We start from the raw sequence: 16814 nt of genomic DNA on the forward strand, positions 1-16814 counted from the left end.
AATAAACTAATTTGTGTACAGCACTTAGCACAGTGTTTAGCAAAGAGTATGCATTCAAATAAACATCAGCTTTGTATCTTCATCACCATCATTAAATCTCCAAGTGGCTAGTTATGGGTAGTAAAAATCAATTTATGAGCATTCTTCCTCTTTATTTTTGTCTGTATTGCCATAATTTTCCACAATGAGTATGTGTTACTTCAGTGGGGAAAATACATGAACTATCTCAATTAAAAAAAATAAGAATAAAGGCATGTGTGAGCCTCTGCCAACTTTACAAAGTGGAGAAAGGCAGCTGCGTGTTTCTCACTTGGGCTAGAGTTGGTCATCCTATTTAGTTTGTTACAAAGAATGTCCCTCAGTTACTGAATAGGGAAAATGATTCTCTTCCAACATAGGCAAGAACCATCTGGTCATTCATTGATAGAAATAAATATCTGCACACGAATTATGTTTCCACTGATCAGTATATATACACACAAGACATGGGAAAGGCATAATAAAAACTTTAGAAAACATTCACAGGAAGAGAATCAAACTTTTTGTATCACGGCTTTGTGCCATGTTGTCACATCAGGTTTGACTTGTTTATCATATCACTTCATTTACTCTAATGAAAAATTACTCCTAGGACTCAGTCTCCTTTCCTGGCATCGCCACTCATTTCGGGCATCATTCTGTGAAAATAAGGCAAATGGAAAGATGCTGATGTCATTGTCAGATGGAGCAAAACCACAAGAGAGGCCCTGGCTCTGGTGCTCATTTAGGTTAGATCGAAGTAAGAGGGACGACTTCTGGGATGTATGTGTCACAGTTTTTGAAATGGCTGCCCTCCACAAACAAGCCCAATTTACAAGAGAAGAACATGTAAGGTGGGGGCGGGGGGGGCTTTCAATTTTTAAACTATGTTACTAAGTACACATTTGCTCCTAAACTTTCAAGCAGTGCTGAATAGCATTTGGATAGAGTTATAGCATTGCTTTAAACACACACGCACACCCTGACACACATACACCATGGAGGTAATCCAGTTACTCCTGCCGCGCAGATGTGCACAAGAATGCTCTAAGTGATTAAGACAGGGCTTTAAAGTTAGTTAATTAGAAACATCTCCCTTTGTATGATCAACACTGATACTAGCTTTGAGTTCTCATCGGCTAAATGTAAATTTGAATTTTAAGATGCATGAAACACTCTTTGGACCTGCTCTTGTGCTGAACTGTCTTGGAGTAAGGGCCTTCAGAATCCAAAGTTCTCTGGTCAGAACGAGCATTTTAAAAAAACCCAGAATTCTGCTCATCTGATATTATTAAACTGAGCTTCTCATAAATAGCATTTATCCTTTCTTGGAAGGAAAGATAACAAAAGTCGTAAGTGTAACATTTTAAAACCTATCTGGATAGGAAGAAATCATTGTCATTATAACAAAAACCACACTGCTCTTCCCTGATTATTGGCATGATCCTTTTTAAAAAGGCCATAGGATCATTGAGAGGGTAAAATATAATAATTTACAGGAAACTGTTCAGCATAGTGCTTGGCACAAGCAGTTGCTTAATAAAGTTTCAGTTTTACGGAAATGAAGGTGATTGCTAGAGAAAGTGAACCTAAACAGTTATAATAAGCCTGTACTTATTTTTAAATTCAAATTTTATTTTCAAAAGATTTAATAAATATCAAACTCCTGATCTACATGTTATATGGCGGAAAAAAAAAAAAAAAAACGTTTCTGCCATTGGAGATTTTAAAGGTACAGTTACAAGAAGCTCTCAAAGGTCAAGTGAGGCTGCTACCCACTGGCCTCATACTCCTTGACCCAAAGCCACATCCACAGAGAACACAAGGTCACTCCCAGTCTCCTGGGATCATGTTGACAAGACCATTCATTCACGGACTGGCAAAACCATCCAACTTCCCTGTTTTATTAAAGAATGGATCAGTTTAGGTCATCTTCTAACAAACATATGTTACTCTTCTATTGGAAAACAATATGGATGTACTCTTTGAAAGAGATACACTTTATCACTCCTGCCTTCTAGGATTAAAGAAGCTGCTGGTGTTAAGGGCAAAGACACTTATGTGCAAAACCTTCCGTCTTGTTTTATTTGTATTTTGTTCACAACTCCAGAGAGGTTGGTAACAGTGCCAATGAAATTTTGCTCTCACTGAAGTGTCACATACGTCCTAGAAATAGGAGTGGGAGGGAAGGTAGGGTATGTGAGTAAAAATCTTCATTAGAAGGGGGAGTGTTGCAAGGCACCTTTAGTAGCAAATTGCCTTGGACTCAGGATTATCACCTAATAGGTAAGTAGCCCCAGGCCAACAAGATAACCTAGTTGAGCCATTGGTTTTTCACTTATTAATGGGAACAACTTCTTAGAGTTATTTTAAGAATTAGTTGAAATGGTGTATGTATGACTGATGCAGAGCAGAGACTATACATCAGTAAATCTATACCGAGGCCACTTGTTTTAGAAAGAAAACACACTTGCTTAGACTAGATAAGCTGGATGCTGATGTTTTGGGTGCCATAACTAGAGAAAGTCTCCTAGAAAAGTTCCAGAACTAGTGATGAATTCAAATATTTTCTTATATTTATTTCTATTTCTGCTCTAAATAGCTACCATTGAATCCTTCACCTTGCACTGGTGGCTATCAGTGGTATTACTGGTCTAAAAACTTCCCAGATACTGGAGTGGTGAGGATGGAAAACTATGATGCCAACAACAACCCACAATCCTTTACCATATCTTCTCTTTTTTCTATTATTTTTCATTGGTGCAGCTGCATAAGGCACTCGAAGAAAACCAAGAATATCTAGGAAAAAAGTTTTTGGAGAAATCTGTTTTAAGCTGGATGTGAAGTGCAGAGATTTGAGGATGGGCCAATAAAAAACATGGTAGCTAAGCTCAGAGAGAGGAAGGTAATGAATAGGAAAGAATCTCATAACTAGAGAGCAATATCAAAATCTTCATTCTTTTTTTTTTTTTTTTAAGATTTTATTTATTTGACAGAGAGAGAGACAGTGAGAGCAGGAACACAAGCAGGGAGAGTGGGAGAGGGAGAAGCAGGCTCCCTGCTGAGCAAGGAGACCGATGCGGGGCTCGATCTCAGGACCCTGGGATCATGACCCGAGCCGAAGGCAGACACTCAACGACTGAGCCACCCAGGTGCCCCCAAAATCTTCATTCTTAAGAATGTTTTCTCCTCTTCAACTTCTTAGTCAAAACACTATCTAGTAATAACTTGTATTCAAGTACTGAGTAGTTTTCAACAGGTAGTCAGATATTAAGTGCCTATCGTGTTACCACCCATGTTTAACTAAAGGGTATTCTTGCCGTATGTCATAGAAAGTAAAAGAAAGTTGTTGGAAACATTGTCTCTTTTGGCATAATTTGTTTTGATTCTTTTCACTGTTCTTTAACTGCGTATGGTCACACAGGTAAACTACAAAAGCAACTCAATGTTATTGTGAGATAACATTATGATTTTATTGAAGAATGTTCTCTGTAAAAATAGTAATGCATTCATCAGTTTCTCAAAACCAGTTAGAATTATGGGGATGAACTAGTTGAAAAAGGTGTCTAGAGTAGACTGTACTTTGTTCATGGAAATAGATATTATCTTTCACAATAATAAAATCTACCCACAATGCCTTTTTTCAAGAACTTTTATACAACTAGAAAAACTTCAAAGAACAATTCTTTTTAAGTTTAAATCACAGGAGAGAGTCTGAATAATATTCAAGGCATAAATCATGTGTCACACATCTCCAAATCACCGATTATTAACCTGGGACCCTGAATGGTCTTCAGGGAGTCCCTTGTAATTATATGGAAAGTTGTGTGTGTATATGTGTGTACGTGTGTGTGTGTGGCATATACTTACATTTTTCTAAAGACTAGAGTCTGTTAAGTTCACCTAACTTCTAAAGGGATTTATAACACCCTCCTAGGGTTGAGAATTTCTTAATTCCTAAATATATTTTATATGACTGCTCTTTGTTAGGCACTCTGCTAAGCATGGGAGCATACTGAAGATGTGGTGCTTGACCTCTACATTTTAGAGTCTAGCAATTGTTGTGAATAGGGAGGTGGGGTGGAATCATCAATCTTACCATCCTGCTAACTACCTTTCTCTCCTAATTCAACCCCACCCCATCTAATCTTCTCTAGATCTCACACTCTCCTTGGGACAAATTCTTCTTCATATAATCCATATTGAATTCTACCACCACACATTCACTGATGTTGTTCAATCAAACTGAGGTGCCCGCTCTACTCTTAATGTTGAAAGGTTCAGTTCAAGATCTACCTTCCCCAAGGTGCTTTCTCTGAGACTCCAGAATGTTGATGACTACATATGCTCTGCTGCTTTTACGTAACTTCATTTTCCCTTCTGAACTAAGAGTAAGCTCTAGAAGGTAGGAATCACACCTTACAAACAGTATTTTTGTTTGTGTTCCTGCCTTGGTTGAGTCTACTCTAAATGCTCGTTTGTTTCCTGCTAGAGATAAATAGACTTTAGGACATCTCTCTGACCTAGATTAGAACAGAAGCATACAAAGATCTTAGAAGGAACCCAAAAGAAAAAGATGTTAAGAAAGGAGAGGAAAATAAATGACAAGCGAACAGTCAGCAAAAGAATACATGCCAAGAGAGACAGGAAGAAAAGTGTGCACTTGGAAGTACACCAGAGGTGCTGGGCTCTCCATGGAGGGTGATTGCAGATACACCACAAAGCTCTAGGAGTATTCTCAGACCTTAGGAGGTAGGCACAGTGCTGTTACTAATTGCATGCAGAAGAGAATCCTCATGGAACTTGTTCATGCCTGTGAGCAAAGCTGTAGCCAAGCTAAGTAAGAGGCACATTGTCTTCCTACAGCATGAATCTTAGTAGGAGATGGAGTCTGCCAAGATTCATAAAATGTACCCACTTCTGTTCATTCCAGTGGGAATGAATGCTATTGCCAAAGTTCATAATGCTGTGAGTCTTAAAGAGGACACAAATCAAAAGTTTTAAAGCACTTGAGGAGTTTTAAAATACTAATGATGTCTAGGACCCATCCCCAATGACTCTGATTCAATTGATCTGGGATAGCCCCTGGGCACTGGTATTTGTTTATACCAGGTGATTCTATGTGCCGCCAGAATGGAGAACTACTGTAATTGCCATCTAGGAAGAGAATTCGAGGACTTGGGGAGGAGGGTATAGTTGCAGGGGCAGGGGGGAAGTATGGATGGGTGGTGTTTATCTCTTTTTTCAAGGGAAGGTTATAACCGTAGAAGCAAAAACAGGATAGAAGGAGCAAACATGTGGCTACACGGACAGTGCTAAGAGTTGGTTTTATAAATTCCAACAAAGGAAAAGAGAAGTGTTTTTCATGAAGCTAGGAAAGAATATCCTTAATTTGTCAGTATCATCAAGAAGCCTCTAAGCTAAATTTTGGAAGGAGGAGAGGGAGAAAAAACCCTCAGACACAACTCATAAAACCTGAAACCTTGGGGGATAAAAAAAAAGGAGCAAGTGGTAAAAATACCCAGAAAATTTCAGGGAAAATAAAGGGAAACCAAAGAGAAGGGAAACTTTGAGACTAAGAGGTCTGTATACCAACACACAAGGTTGAACAAGATTGATTTAACTTGGAATTTTTATGCAAGAAGGTATGCTCTTAAAGGGTATGATTCACTTCCAAGGTACTGCAAGGGACCAGGGGAAGGGAAGCAGGTACTGACTAGGAATTTAAGTGCTGACTCCCTGCTACCCAGGAAGGCCATGCGGGTGGTGAGTACTGCTTTTGCTTTCTTGTCTCAGTGCCCATTCCACTTCTCACGGGCACTAGGCTCCTACCCTGGCCATGGCCACACTCACGGTCCAGCCTGAAGCCCAAGCCAAGGTGGATGTGTTCCATGATGACCTGTGTACCAAGACAGAGAACCTACTGGGGAGCTACTTCCCCAAGAAGATTTCTGAGTTGGATGCTTTTTTTTTTGAGAGAGAGAGAAAGTGGGTGGAGGAGGATGCAGGGGAGGGGCAGAGGGAGAGATACAGAATCTCAAGCTCCATGTGGAGCCTGACATGGGGCTGGATCTCACGACCCTGAGATCATGACCTGAGACGAAATCAAGAGCAGACACTTAACTGACTGAGCCACTCAGGTGCCCCTGAGTTGGATGCATTTTTAAAGGAGCCAGCTCTCAATGAAGCCAATCTGAGCAATCTGAAGGCCCAGTTGGACATCCCAATGCCTGATCCAGTCAAGGAGAAAGAGGAGGAGGAGCAGAAGAAAAAGCAGAAGGAAGAAGACAAAGATGAAAAGAAGAAAGGGGAAGAAGACGACAAAGGTCCTCCCTGTGGCCTAGTGAACTGCAATGAGAAGACTGCAGTCCTCCTTCAGTGTCTAAAGCCTGAGATCAAGGATGTCATTGAGCAGCTCAACCTGGTCACCGCAGCTGCAGATACCTCAGATCAAGGATGGGAACAATTTTGGACTGGCTGTCCAAGAGAAGGTGTTCAAACTGATGACAACCTTCAGACCAAGTTAGAAGCCTTCCACACTCAAACCTTCAAGTATTTCTCTCAGTGGGACGATGTTGTGAGCCAAGCAGCCCCATGTGGGTGACTACTGGCAGCTGGTGCACAAGCTCTGGATGAGGCAGAGGGCTAGGACATCCAATGGATGGTCATGGAGATCCTCAATGCTGTGTTATTACATCATCCTGAAAAGCTTTGAGAAGCTCAAGAAGCCCAGGGGAGAAAGAAAAGGAATGATCTATTGAGAATCTCCTCTCATTCTGTAATGGGCCCGGCAGAGACCTTCCTCTCTTTTACAAAGGATTCCAGATTTCCCCTGCCTTCAGCCTGTTGAAGTTTCTCCCTCCCCTTGCTTCTGAAGCATAATAAATAATCACACTATTGTTCTTCAAAAAAAAAAAAAAAAGAATGCAAGTGTTGAAGTATTAGGATTCTGGGTTCAAATCCTGGGCTTATCACTTATGATGGTGTAGCCTTGGGCAAGCAAGTGACTTTACTCCCCGAAGCCTCGGTGTCCTCATAGGTAAAATGGAAAGGATGATATCTATATTGTAAGAATTACTGTTAGTATATTTTGTATCAAATGAAATCATAGATATTAATGACCTAATATGGAATGTGGCACAGAGTAACCACTGAATAGTAGCTTTTTAATATTAGTGCTATTATTAAGAATAAACGCTGGCCAAAAGGAAAAAAAATTCATCCAAAAGAAAAAGATTTGCTCAAAGTAGGGAGCCATGGATATTACAAAGATCATAATATCTGTCTTGTAGGTTATAAACCCAAGGGTGAAAGCACTTTGGAGAGAAGAGAAAAAATGGTGGTGATCTATATCTATATACATACTTCTTCTTGGAAGTGCACTCCAGACTACCAGTCCAGGTAGAGGAGATGGTTTGGTAACAGAGACCATAAAACAGGCACAGAAGTAACATAAAGCAGTGGTGGGGGCCTTCAACCATGAGGACACCATCTGGAAGGCTTGCTTGGCAAAAACACAATATTGGATAAATTCTTGACTCACTTTGCTAAGAGTTTAAGCTCTGAAAAGGCAGATGAAGCAAGCAGGAAAACTACTTTTCTGGACTTAAATCAGACAATTAGAGATGGAGGGGTGAGTAGGGGGTGTGGAAATGATCAGGATCTTGAAAGAGAGCGGCCACTTAGCATCATGAAACTCTTAGCAACAGAGGAAAAACATGGAGAGTAAACAGAATTTGGTATATGCTTAGGTTGGAGAAACATTTCACAAATCTGAGAAATCTTTTCCTGTGGAAAAGATGGTGTGGGAAGTGGGGTCTGAGTGCAGCCACGTGCATGCAGAACAAAGCTGGGAAGAGTAGGTCTTCACATATCCGGGGTTCTTACACTGTCCGGGAGTGGAGTCACTTGTTTTCTGCTGATTGTTCTCTGTTCAAGAGGGTAGCATTGGAGTGAATGGATATACTGAGGGAATCTCATTTTGGATCATTCTAAGGTAAGCTATATGAACAATGAGAGCTGTCCCCTTGGATACAATGACCACTAAGATACCCGCCAATGAAAGATTCTTGGATTATGTCTTTAATCTCTCGCTAATTTAGAACAGAGGCCTGGACATAGCAATGCACGTCCGGCTTCCGGGCCTTAGATGACTGTGCCCCGGCAAGGATGGGTGTCTCACTCACATGCACACACACACCACTGCCCAGCCCCCTCCCACTGTGTTATGATTTGACTGCCTCGTGTACCAGCCTCTAAGCTCCAGGCATGATACTACCACCCTGCTTATTTATGCAGTGCGGCCCCTGGCACTGAATCAGTTAACCACTTGTTTTCAATTGCTATTCGGAGACTAGTGAGTGGCCTGTGTCTTAGGCCATCCTTTTTTAGTTAAGGTACAATGAAAGATGCTGGTTGCTGGATGCCACACTCAGCTTTGAATCCCATCTCTAGTCCATTTCCTCAGAAAATTCTATTTGGAAATGGAAACAGTTTAATTGAAGTTGCTGAGGATCCTCCTTCCACCCTACCAAAAGCACCACGTTTCATTTTTAAGGGGAGTTCAATTAAAGTCAATGTTGTTCTCTGGGTTCCTCTTTGTCCTTTAAATTACCTGGTGCTGAAGCCTCTGTTTTGTTTTGTTCTGTTTCATTTTTGTTTGAAGGGGAGGGGCTTGGAAATGACCACTTCAGTGACAGCCTGAAACAAATTCCCTTTTCTTGAGGTTGGTCTCTCAAGTACTTTCCCAATGCTCACTGACAAGGAAATTTATTCATTCTGATGTATAGCTTAGCTGTAGCCTCTAGTCATCCGTAATAATAGATAGCACTGCAACCCTCAACAGAAATGGTTTTTAAGCTCCAATATAACAAAAATACTCTATACTTCTTAAAAGCACACATGAAATAGTTTTCATTTCCTTATTCAACAGATTATACACCTTAAAAAAGCATTACATTTTAATCGCTGTTACAATTTAAATTTATAAAAAGGCTATAGTTATTTTATAATAAGAAACAATCACCAGCAAGTATCTATATGTCAAATGCAAAGAACATAATGGTTATCAATTCACAAGGGAACTTAATTTAAGTTAACACTTGACAGATGTTTAGAACCTTTGAGGCACATATCTGTCAAGTTTCAAAGAGGCCAATAATAATGGTGTAAGAAAAGTTTAAACATTTTCTTCATCACAACAGTTTTGAAAGAAGTATAGCTTATAATCTAGCTAGAAATAATCCTCAAAAAAATGAAATATCAGATCAATTTAAGTAGAGAATATTTACTCTGAAAATTCAGGTCCTTTTCCCTCTATTCCAGAAAGTTTAATGTAGGTTTGCTAAATGAAGCTGCAAAGAAATGGGCATTTGAAAGCAAAGGGGACTCCCTAAATCACCTGGCCCTTCCTTATTTTGCTGCATCTTTGTATTAAACTAATACCAGGATACCAGAGCATGTAATTTCCTGGTTAGTGGAAATCCCTCTAATCAGAATATTTAGAATTGTTGTCTCCTTTAACTGGACTCCTTTTGTATCATATACAACACAGAGGGAAATGCTATCATAACACTTCAATAGTTAAGTGACTTTATGAGAAAAATAGTTCCAAATGTTTCCTAAAACCCTCCAAACCGCACCAAAGAACATTATCGTAATATTATGTTTCCTCGTTGCCTCCATTATTTAAACTTGCCTCTCTTGAAATGATACTTGGATGAGAAACTTAGGTTTATGTAATGTATAAATTGTTTCAAAAGGAAAAGCCTTGGCTGCATAATTATTATATATGTAGACATGCCAGATAATTTAATGTCAATAGCTTTTCTTTATTAACTGACAAAAAAGTATACTTAACGCTTTTGATTACTAGAGCTTTTGGGAGAACTTATTTTTTGTGTCTCTAACCTAAGCTATCCAAATAGGCATTGTATAATTCTCTTAAGTTCAGTACTGAACACAAACAAAAACATCATAAATAATTACATATTACATCTAAAAGCTAGTTTTTGGCATAGTATGTATAACGCACATACACTGTATATCACTTATTAAAGTAGCATAACAATACATTTCAGTGAGTTCAGGATCAAAAAGCACCTTAATGGCAGGCTAACCTCAGATTCAGCTCTATGGGGCTCCCTCTGCAACCATAAGCTGCCCATTTGAAGTGCTTTTGCAACAGGCTTTCTGGGGGGTAATTACAGGTACATATATTGTTAAAAAAATAGCCTCGAAGTAGAAACAGCCCAAATGCCCATCAATAAATAAATGAATAAATAAATGGTAGCATAGACATACTATGAAATATTACTCGGACATAAAAAGGAATGAAGTAGTACTGATACACGATGGCAGATGGATGAACTCTGAAAACATTATGCTAAAGAAAGTAGCCAGGCACAAAAGTCACATGTGGTTCGATTTCATCTATAGGAAGAGGTCAATCCAGAGACAGAACACAGAGTGGTGGTTGCCAGGGCAGGGGCGAGGGAGGTAGGGGGAGAACGTGCTTAATGGGGAAGGGGTTTTTCTTTGGAGATGGAAATGTTCCAGAACTAGACAGAAGTGGTGGTGGCCTAACTGCCAATGAACTGTTCACTTGAAAATGGATAAATTTTATGTTATATCAGTTTCATCTCAACATGTTTTTGCAAAAATTGAGTAGAAAATATTTACCATCTACCCATAAGAAGCTGTCCTTCAGTGCTGATTGGAACAATGAATGGCATGGGCACTCTCTGTGTGGGTGTCCCCTCACCCTTCACTCAAGGCTGGCTTGTCTGCAGGCCGGGGAGGGGGTGTGCACCCAAAGCAGAGGGATCTGAGGGTGGCAGCACCCGCGTCACACCAGCCCGAAGGAGATGCTCAGGGCTGTGGGGGCAGGGACAGAAAACAAACAAATGCCCCGGGCCTCTCTGTTCTGTTTTAAACTTTGAAGAACAATCCTTCTGAAATTTTACATACAGTATTTCACAGACACATGTTTCAGATAACCATCTCAGAATGTAATCTAACACTCATCAATGACTAAGGAAAACAATTTTCTACTTTATTATCAAACCTTTTTAGACATATGTAATGCATTCGGGCAAAAAGAGAAAAGGATTCTGGAATTTTGGCAATTTGATAGAATGGATACAGAAATCTCCTTAGAACGACTCAATGGTTCAATTCTCATTAAAAGACTTTCTGTAACACAACGCTTCAACTGCTAGATGATTTTAGAAGAAAAAATATACCACTGCTTCCATTTCGGAAAGAGTGTGGACTTGAAATTAGAAGCACTTGGCTCAAATCTCAACTCTGCCACTCACTGTGTGACCTTGGTAAAAAAAAATCGGTCTCTTCTGAGCCTCAGTTTCTTTAACATGAGAATGGTGATGATGCCTTCACTTTGTGAATTAAATTATAATGGCTATGCCTGACCTACTGCAAGTGCTCAAGAAATGTATTTTCGTAACCTCACCTGCTTCTTTCCCCAGTAAAAAATATTTATTCATAATCATTCATTGTTGTGAACATCATATAAACTCTATAACCAAGAATGGTTATACTGTTCTAGAATAGGAGTTTGTCCCCTATACTTTGAGACATTTCACAGCATTTGGATACATACATATAAATTGAGGAGTAGAGAGGGAGACAGATAATTAGGTAGCAAACAGTTTGGAAAATGTCCTCAAAAGATGTTGTGTATGGGTAAATTCAGAATCTAGGAGTTATTCCCCATAGTTATGGTGACACAGCTATGACAGTTATAGTGACGTAAGGTAGAACAACATATCCCATCCCAGGGAGACAGAAAGCATGATACTCTCTAAGTATTAGTTCTACAAATGTTTTGCTTCTCCAATAGTTTAAAAACAAGAATATAACTCTCTCTATACCCATACAACATTTAAAAACATGAGATAAAATGTTGTAGTTTCCTTTTAAGCAATTTAGCCATTCTTGGGTACTTTTACAAAAATAAGAAGCAATTGCAGAGTACCCAATATTGTGTGTGATGGAACATTCAAAAATAATTAAGAGAATACTGTTCATGCTCTCTGAGGAACTTATGGTGTGGGGGACAACAACAACAATGAGACTTGAAAAATACAGACTTTCATAAAACTTGAAAAATGATTCCTATTTTTTCCTGTAGACTTGCCACACAATTTTAACCTGATACTATATAGGAAATTTAACATGGATTTTAAACCTCAATAGAAATTAAATTTAAATTAAATTAAAAATAAGGAATGATGTGTGATTTTATATTATTTTTAAAAAGAGTATGAAGGAGCCTAAGATAAAGAGAAAGAGACCATTTATACGATAGTAAACACAACATGTAAAAGAGTATTTGTTTTTACTTACTTTGTGTGAAAAATCATCCTTCTCCCTGCTATTTATGTAACTTTTGATTTTGGTGACTACACAATTAAAATTTTTATAGAGCCACAGAATTGAGATTGGAGAGGAACCAGATAAATTGTTTAATTTTATGCCCTCATTTTTAAGATGGGGAGCCAAAGGTCTAAAATGCATCTTTTCCCAAAGATGGGGAGCCAAAGGTCTAAAAAGCATCTTTCCCAAAGTGTGTTCTAGAAAATACTAGTTCCTCAGGATTCTAGTTCCTCTATGAGTTAAAAATCATCATCATCATCATCATCATCTGTGGTTAAATATTAGGTTTTAGAAATATTAGATTAAATAAAGTTAGATTTATTTTCTTCAGGGATTCTCAGACTTGAATACGAATGTGCTTTGTGAATATTTATAGGGAGATGAAGTGTGCAGAGCTGCTCCCTTCACCCCCCCCTTCTTTTTTTAAAAAAAGGAGCATTTCATGGAACTACATGTATAGAACACATTTTAGGGAACACTACTCTAGAAAATTTAACTCAAAGATACAACTATGTGACCTTTGACTCTATCAAGGAATTAGAACCATGTCTTCAGGCTTCTGGGTTAGGGAGTCTTCTACTATCATCACACTGATACCCCTCCCCGAAAGAGTAAAAACAAGTCTGAGGTTGCCTCCAAAATAAACAAGTTTGGCAAGCTATATTCTGTGGTAAGTTATTTTGTTCAGCAATGGAAAATAAAAATGCATTTTCTGAGAAATAGTCACAAATCAAATATGCCATTTGCTTATAGATCTGGGGAGTAATGCCATCATGTCCTTGGTATCATCCCATATAGCCACAATCTTGTCCCAACTTCTGCCTGGGTTCACTCCTATTTTTAAGTGGAGGTTTACGGGGACCAGAAAAGCAAAGGAGCAACACTGGGTGCTGTAACACCCACTTCCATATACTGATCAGCACTGGCCTTGGCTTTCTTAAACTTCTTTCAACTGACTTTTTTTTTTAAAGTTGACCCAGTAGGCTGAAGTCTTAGAAACTTGTACTTTGGAAAACATTTGATGAAATGTCATTGAAGCTACTTGTATACTTCTGGAAAATTATGGATGACTTGCTGAGGACCTGGTCTGCTTTAAGAAATATATGCCATTCAGAGTGATAAAAACGGGGGGTACATATTCTCAGTAGCTATAGCAAAGGCTTATGCAAGAAATACGTCCCTTTTGCCTCCATGGACTTCTTTTTTTCTTTAAATATCCCACAAAAGAAGGGAATGAAAGTTGACTTTTGGAATACCTTTAAATTTTTCTTAAAGTTCAAAGCAGAAAATGCCCCGTATTCAGTTTCAACTTTACATGCTAGTGTGTGCAAATGTGCATGCGTATGTGTATGGCAGCAATAATTGTACCACACTCAGGATACAACAAACCCTCAAGACTATTGTTTAAAAGAAACTGTGCCCTCATGATTGTTCTACTTCATTATCACTTATTTCTGCATTAGTTAATTTGCACTTGAGGTTGTTCATTTATTCCACTAGACTTATGCTACTTTCTAAAAGAAGAAAACAATGTTATAATTTTTTTTTTCCATTTGCCCTACTTGGAGATCTAGGGCTCCAAGTTGTTTTATAAGGACACTCTCCTCTCGTCTACTGTATACACTAAAAGCATCTATGCCAGTAAGCTATATATCACTAAGATCCTAAAAGTTCATGGCCGTAAAGATAAGAGGATCTTGAAGTCAGGTGTCAGAAAATCCATAACTGGAATGAAAGAAAAGACACAGAAAGAAGGATGGGACGGAGCAAAATAAGAGTTTATGAGGAAAGAAGCTTAAGTAGGTGAAAGTCTAGAATCCCCAGGGTGGGGGACTGAAAAGGGAGACTTCAAAGAAAGGACTCAGTTATCAGATGATGGAAAGAACTCAAACCCAAATACTGACACACCTGTTAGTGGCTCAAAGCTCCTTAACCAACACAGAAAATGCAGGGCATGACTCTCAGAGAGTGAGACGGATTTATCATTATTTTTCATTTTGCTAAAAGAAATACATTGAAATAACTTCTCTCTTCCAAAATGTACTCCAATTAGGTTGATATCCCTGGAAACATGTGAGTACGTTTTCGGTCTCTGGAGGCGATCACATACTTTTTTCTTCCATTCAGTCATTCATTCATTGACTATGCCAGATACTGTCACTGCCCTTGGGAATTTCACAATCCATTATAATAAATATGCTCAAAATTACTAAATTTGGGGGTTGAGGCATTTTAACTCATGACCAGAAGTTAGCGTTCAAAAGCGACTAACTGTGATGACTAAGTTGAGTAATATCTTAGGTCACAATAAGTAACAAAACTGGTTTTCCTGGGTGGTTCCTGAACTATTAGTGGAGGAGATTTCCCAACATATTTTAAGAAATAACATCAGTACTGAAATAATTGTAGTTTTGTGAGAGCACAGTTTGAAGAGTAATGCTTGCTCATCTGAATGAATAATTCAAGAGAAAAATATTCTGTCATATACAAATGGTGTACAATACACTTTCCGAATGAAGCTGTTTAAAGCATAACCCATGCTTTTAGGACACTTATGTCTCAAGAGAAAACAGCTGGAGTGAACCATAATATAAGACCGACTCTAAGCACCATACCTGTTCTTAACTACCAGCAAATCTCATTAGTGTCTTATATTTGGCACTGTTCTGTGGATACAGTGATAAACAAAATGTGGCCATGACTGCAAGGAGTTCACAATCTAGTGAAGTAAATAAAAGAGGTGAAAAGGAGAATTTTAGTGTTGTGTAATGAGGGCTAGGATTGGAGTGGGTGCAGAGCATGCTGGAGCATGGAACCAATTTAGAGGAGGCTTCTTAGGGGCTCTGCAGGATAAATGAGAGTGAGCCCTGGAAGGAAGGAAGGATGCATTTCAGGCAGATAAGGGAAGATGGGGAGGTGGAGGCAAGGGAGAGAAGGTCCTGTCTGGGAGTTTGGTTCCCCATGACAGGATCTGTGTGTGTATGGGGAGACGGGACGAGAGTGCTGAGAAAGAAGAGACTGGGGAGATAATTATGAAGGCCCCATAATATGCTCTGCTATGGAGTGTGGCCTTTGTTGAGGTGGCTAGAACACCACAAATGACTCTCTGTGCGAGTTTCTAGAGGAGATGCCTTTGGGTTGGTATGTTTTTTGAAGGGAAACTTTCGACAGTTTGAATGACATTTCAGGATAGGCAGGCCTGCTGGGTGGAGAGAAAAAAAAAGAAACTAAGGACTAGGCTGCATACAGGCTCTGGGGTCAGTATTAGACAAAGTATGGAGGAGAGAAGTCAGTCCAGCTTGAAGAAGGGACGGGGGTAAGAAAGAAGTGAGATTAGATAAGAGAATGTGGAAGGCCTTCAGGGCAGAGGACATGCTAAGGAGCTTAGATGTTATTCAGCCAATGGGTGAGCTTGAATCTGGATGAACAGAAAATAGTAGCCTCATTTACAGGAAAAACAAAACAAAACAAGACAAGAACAAACAATGATTGCAAAAGCAGAGACAGAAAGAGGAAGAGAAGCTGGTCTTAGAAAGAAAATGAAGAGTTCGGTGTTGGTCTTGTATCATGGATTCATCATACCTCCCAAGATCCTAAGTACTGAAAAGGGAACTTGAACTTATCTCCTTTTGGTGAGTCTTGCATGGCCTGACAGTTGCAAAAAAAAGCCACCTGTCCACAAAAATCTATTCAAGACACCAAAGGGTCTCATAAAGGCATCACAATGGCTAACCTGGGTTAAGAGCTTCTAGGCACAGATAGTCAACCCAATCTAAGCCTTTTTAGGTCACCCGAAAAAGCATCTGTCTCCCCCACCCCTTCTTATTTTCTCTGATGGGAAATATTTGAACATCTCATTCATTCATTTTTGAAATGACCACAGTTTGGAGTGGTTAGTTTCTATACTGAGTAGAGTCTTTGAAGTGTGTCAATATGTATGTGTGTGAATATATGTATGTTCAACCAAGCATAAGATGAGTAAAGTCTCATTAGAAAATATGGAATAAACAGGTTCTTTCTGAAAGTAGCCCAACAAGGTAAAGCTCTTACGCCAGCATCTTTTTGTTGTCACTTCCTCGCTAACTAACCAATAGTCCTAAATCATCTACTCTGTCATCAGTTACCAGAGAAGCAAATCATTTGAGAGGAGTTGCTTATAATTAATTGAACTTGCCTTGACTTTTGTAGATGGTATAAAGCCACCTTTATACAGCCCTATGTGGAATGACACTGCTTCAGGAGAAAGGACAATGGCTATGAAAATCTTTTAGTGTACGCTACCTGTCAAATCGGTGAACTGAACCCCAGCATCATATCAGTTTTGTTAGAGCAGTGGTATTTGCTAAATTAGGGCAGGAGACAGGCTTTTTTATATTTTTTCCTTTTGGATACTCAGATCA

General features: G+C 39.1%; 1 protein-coding gene and 1 pseudogene across 6 annotated transcripts in view; one reads left to right on the forward strand and one right to left on the reverse strand.

Moving 5' to 3' along the window:
- The window catches only part of GTDC1 (glycosyltransferase like domain containing 1), a 265867-nt gene that overhangs the window by 80528 nt on the left and 168525 nt on the right, over nucleotides 1-16814 (reverse strand). The gene's annotated exons all lie outside the window — the stretch shown is intronic.
- On the forward strand, nucleotides 5858-6779 carry LOC110585657 (annotated as a pseudogene).

Source organism: Neomonachus schauinslandi, chromosome 3 (genome assembly GCF_002201575.2).
Source record: "Neomonachus schauinslandi chromosome 3, ASM220157v2, whole genome shotgun sequence".
Classification (NCBI taxonomy): domain Eukaryota; kingdom Metazoa; phylum Chordata; class Mammalia; order Carnivora; family Phocidae; genus Neomonachus; species Neomonachus schauinslandi.